The 5,391-nt window shown below is 34.4% G+C and overlaps 1 long non-coding RNA gene across 1 annotated transcript in view; it reads left to right on the top strand.

Moving 5' to 3' along the window:
• Positions 1 to 1,193, top strand: part of LOC111744200 — a 22,755-nt gene extending 21,562 nt beyond the window's left edge. The window contains exon 3 of the long non-coding RNA XR_002782049.1: positions 1,177 to 1,193. This is a non-coding gene — a long non-coding RNA (uncharacterized LOC111744200). The remainder of the gene's footprint in view (positions 1 to 1,176) is intronic.
• The last annotated feature ends 4,198 nt before the right edge of the window (positions 1,194 to 5,391 follow it).

The following is a 5,391-nucleotide window of genomic DNA, read 5'->3' as shown; positions in this document are numbered from 1 at the left end:
TCTCCTCTTTCAGCTAACTTTGGGCTTAGATTATTCTTCTCTTATGATTTCCTTAAGGTATTAAGTTAGCTCATTTTCTTGAAATTATTCTTTTTTCTTAATGTATGCATGCATTGCTATAAATCTTCTTAGAGCTACTTTTACTGTATCCCATTAGTTTTGGTATGTTGTTGTTTTCATTTTCATTTGTTTCAAGATATTTTCTCTTTTCCTTTTTTATTTCTTCTTTGACCCATTAGTTGTTCAGGAGCATGTTATTTAATTTGCACATCTTTGTGAATTTTTCAGTTTTTCTTCTGTTACTGATTTCTAGTTTCATATCATTGTGGTCAGAAAAGATACTTGGTATGATTTCAATATTTTAAAATATTCGCTAACACTTGTTTTGTGACCAACATATAATCTATTCTGGAGAATGTTCTATGTGCATTGAGAAGAATGTATACTCTGCTGCTGTTGGATGTAGTGTTCTATATATGTCTGTTAGTTTCATTTGTTCTAAAGTATAGTTCAAGTGAAATATTTCCTTATTGATTTTCTGTCTGGATAGTCTATCCACTGTTCAAAGTGAGGTATTGAAATTCCCTACCATAATTATATTGTTGTCTATGTCTCCCTTCAGACATGTTAATATTTGCTTAATACATTTAGGTACTCCAATGTTGGGTACATATATATTTGCAATTGTTATATCCTCTTAATGAATTGACCACTTTATCATCATATAATGATCTTCTTAGTCTTTTGTCACAGTTTTTTACTGAAAGTCTGTTTTGTCTGCTGTATGTATAGCTACCTCTGCTCTCTTTTGATTTCCATTTGTGTAAAATATATTTTCCCATTCTTTCAATTTGAGCCTACCTGGATCCTTAATGCCAAAGTAAGTCTTTTATAGGCAGCATATAATTGAGATTTTTAAAAAAATTTAGCCACTCTATATCTTTTGATTGGATAATGTAATCCATTTTTATTTAAAGTAATTACTGATGCCATCATATTAATCATTTTCTGGATATTTTATAGCTTCTTTGTTCCTTTCTTTCCTCTCTCTTTGTTTTCTTTTGTGAATTTATGATGTTTTTACAGTGATATACCTTGATTTCCTTTTATCTTGTATGCATATATTATAGGTTTTTCATTGTGGTTACACTGAACCTTACATAAAACATCTTGTAGATACAATAGTCCATTTTAAGCCAACAACAACTTAACTTCAATTCCATACAAAAACTCTACCTTTTTACCATCTCTTCCAAATTTTATGTTTTTGATGTCACTATTTACATCTTTTTATACTGCATATGCAGTAACAAATTATTGTAGCTATAACTATTTTTAGTACTTCTGTCATTTAATCTTTATACTAGAATTAAATGGTTAACACATCACCCAATAATAACACTAGAGTATTCTGAATTTGTTTTTATACTTACCTTTACTAGTCTGTTTTATGTTTTCATATGTTTTCATATTACTGATTAGTGTCCTTTCATTTTACCTTGAAAAATTCTTTTTAGCATTTCTTGTAAGACAGGACTTGCAGTGATGAATTCCCTAAGCTTTTGTTTGTCTGGAAAAGTACTTCTCCTTTATTTCCGAAGGACAACTTCAGCACTTTGAATATATCATCCTACTTTCTCACAGCCTTTAAAACTTATACTAAAAAATTATATCTGTGGAATTTTGGGAACCTATGGGCATTCATTTTTAAGTGACAAGCTTTGTTTCTCTTGCTGCTTTTAGTATTCTCTCTTTGTCTTTGATTTTTGACAATATTACTATAAGATATCTTGGAGATCTCTTTAAATTGAATTTGTTTGGGGACAAATGCATTTTATGAGCTTTATGTCCAAATCTCTCCTCATGTCTGGTAAGTTTTCAGCCATTAATTCTTTAAATAAGCTTTCTCCCCTTTTCTCCCTCACTCTCCTTCTGGGACTCCAATAATACATAACTTTTTTCTATTGATGGTCTCCTATAGTTTATATAGTCTTTTTTCACTCTTTTTTATTCTTCTTATTCTTTTTGCTCCTTTGATTGAATACTTTCAAATGATCTGTCTTTGAGTTCACTAATGCTTTTTTCTGTTTGGTTCAGTCTATTGTTAGAGCTCTCTATTGAATTCTTCAGTTTTGTCACAGTCTTCTTCAATTCTAAATTTTTTTGTTTGATTGTTTTGTGTCTTTTCTATATATTTCTTGAACTTGCTCTTGATTTGTTTCCCTGATTTTGTTAAATTGTTTATCTGTGTTCTCTTGTAGCTCTTTGAACATATTTAGAACAATTATTTTGAATTCTTTGTAAGGCAATTCATGTATTTCTATTTTAGAGGATTAGTTACTGGAAGTTTACTGTGTTACTTTGATGGTGTCATGTTTCTCTGATTCTTCATGATCCTTGTGGCCTTGCATATGTGTCTGTACATTTGAAGAAATACTCACTTCCTCTAGAGTTTATGGATTAACTTTGGTGAAAAAATCTTCACCCACAAATGGGAGCATGCTGTAGTGTGTTGTGACCCTGGGTCTAGTGGTGTGGGGTGAAAGTGTGGGACATGTAGTGGTTCCAAGTCGAGGTACAGGAGGATCAGGGCTGCTGAGGATCAGGGCATTGACAACTGCGTGATCCTTGATGATAACTGTGGGAGGTCCACAGTGGCTACAAGGGCTGTTGGGGTCTTCAGCAATGCCTCTACTACGTTCAGTGACTAGGGACCATGGCAGGTATCAGCAGTGGTCAGAGTCATTGATGTGCACATGATCACCTGCAGCGACCATTTGCAGGTGCCTCTGTAGTGGCAAGGGGCTAGCAGGAAGGTTTGGGGTCAACTGTGGGCACACTAGTAACTGTGGGAACTCTGGCTATTGGCATGCACTGTTGTGGCTGTAGGGTCCTGACAGAGATACACACACAGCAGTGGAGGACAATGACAGGAATTGAGCTGGCAGTATGTAGGTACACAGTTATAGGAGATAGCCATGAATGCACATTCAGTAGTGGGGGTCAGTCATGGAGGTCAAGGCTGGCATTTTGCATGTGCACATCAGAGCGTAGAACTGGCTGCTGTTGTAGATCCCAGGCTCTGGCAGCAGGTGGAGAGAAGGAGCAAGGAGGGACTCAGATGGCTGGCATCTGTGAATGTAAAAACCTGTGGGGAAAAAACCTCAGTGGTAAAATCTGCAGGGGTTCTGCAATGGTTGTGCTGCCTGTTGGTTTCTTCAGCAGCAAAAGCTGCTGGGGTCCTCCTCACAGCAGACCATTGGGAACTGTGCTCATTCCCATTATTTGGTTGGTACTGGTAGCCCCTGTCTTTCTTCCTTATTACTACTAGACATCTCTAGATATCTCAGGTTTGCTGGTCTCTGGGTAGGGTAGTACCCCGTAAGCTGGTTGCTCACACTGTACTCCCTTTTCTGGTGAGGAAAACTCTTTCAAGCCACGGTGTTTCTCCTAGCATTAAACAGTGCTGTCTGGGGGGATGGGATTGGTGCAGACAAAATGAAGCTGTTCTTCCTGCCCTTTTTGTGCAGTTAGTCTCAGTTTTGTTGTTGTTGTTCCACCATATTTCCAAAGCTTCTTAAGTGGACTCTTGAGCATTCCCAGAACCATTTTGTTCATGGATAGGTGGCTAATTGTTTATCTTTGTGAGGGGACAAAGACTGGGCTCTCCTACTCTGCCATCTTGGTGACATGACTCTTTGTGTGTATTTTAAATATTTCCATCTGGTACATGATCAGGGCCTGCTAAGACATGGAACTTGATTTTAATCCTGGATTCTTTTATCCCCATCACATTTGAATCAAGAAAAATTCTGAATTGATATTAGACCTACTATCCTCATTGAATATCGTATAATGCTTTTCATTCTCTCCTTTAAACTTGTATAAAATATAAAAAATATATAAAAAAATGTAAACAATTTTTTGTCTTATTTGTTTGTTTTTGATAGATTAGCTCACAAAATATTTAAGCCATCTGTGCAGCTTTGTTTTACTCAAGAACTTTGTTCATGAGTGTTCAGTAGATAATTGGTTTGTGCATGCCTGTGAACAAACTACCTGAGGTCAGAGAAAGAAATATATACCTGTATAATTCCCACCCCTATCAAGATGCAGAATGTTTTCTCGTACCAGAAAATCCTTCAAGCTCCTTCAAGATCAATCCTTGCTCACACCTGTACCCATAAGAGGCAATAATTTTTGTGATTTCTGTCATATAGATTAGTTTTGCTTATTCTTGAATTTCATTTAATGGAATTATATAGTCTGGCTTCTTCTGCTTCTTCTACCCTCTGATGTGCACATGCAAAATGATTTGAGATTCATCCATATGATTGAATATATGTGTACTTTATTCCTTTTTATTGCTGAAGAATATTCTTTGTATATATGTAACCACAATTTGTTTATTCATAGTTCTGTTGAAGACATTTCCCCTTCCATGCTCCCAGTTGTTTTTACTCTTATAAAGAAAGCAGCTATTGATATTCATGCAAAACTCTTTTAATGTTCATAAATTTTTTCATTTCTCTTAGGTAAATTTCTAGAAGTGGAATTGTTGGTTCATAGGAGATACTTAATATTAAGAGAAGCTTCCAGATGTAGTTTTATATTTTCTTTTCCTAGGAGCTTCATAGTTTCAGCTCGTGCATTTAGGTCTATAATTCATTTACAATTAATTTTGTGTATGTTGACAGATGTGAGTCAAGGTTAATTTTTTCCCTACAATGGATATCCAGTGGTTCTAGCACCATTTCTTTATTCATTGGATTGCTTGGGTTGGTCAAAAAGCAATTTACCATGCAAATGTGGATCTGCTTCTGGATTCTCTTATTTTATTTTAGTCATCCAAATAACTATCTTTACATCAATATCTTGCTTACGTTTATAGTAAGCCTTAAAAATCTAGTTATACAGATGACTATTCCAACTTTATTCTTCTCTTCAATGTTGTTTTGGGTATTTTAAATTCTTTATATTGCCATAATCATTTGCCATTTGTCAAAATATATAATGATGACTGCTGTTATTTTTATTGGAACCAGATTGAATTTATATATCAATTTGAGGAGAATTGATATTTCACAATATTGAGACTTCTAAACCATGAACATAGTATATTTCTATGGTTTGGATCTTAATAATTTTTTTCAATAATATTTTATAGCGTTCAGTACAGAGGTCTTACAATATTTTTAAAAGTTATCTATAATTTATGCTTTAAATGTGATTGTAAATAGAATTTTAAAATATTTAATTTTCCAGTTTCTTCCTAGTATATAGACGATCTTGTACCCCATGACTTTATTAAATTTATTTATTAGATCTAGTAGTTTTTATGCAGATTCCTTGGGATTTTGTAGGTAGATGTCATGTCATCTATGAACAAAG

Source organism: Pteropus vampyrus, unplaced genomic scaffold (genome assembly GCF_000151845.1).
Source record: "Pteropus vampyrus isolate Shadow unplaced genomic scaffold, Pvam_2.0 Scaffold129, whole genome shotgun sequence".
In the NCBI taxonomy this organism is placed as follows: Eukaryota; Metazoa; Chordata; class Mammalia; order Chiroptera; family Pteropodidae; genus Pteropus; species Pteropus vampyrus.
This window is presented reverse-complemented; position numbering and strand designations above follow the sequence as displayed.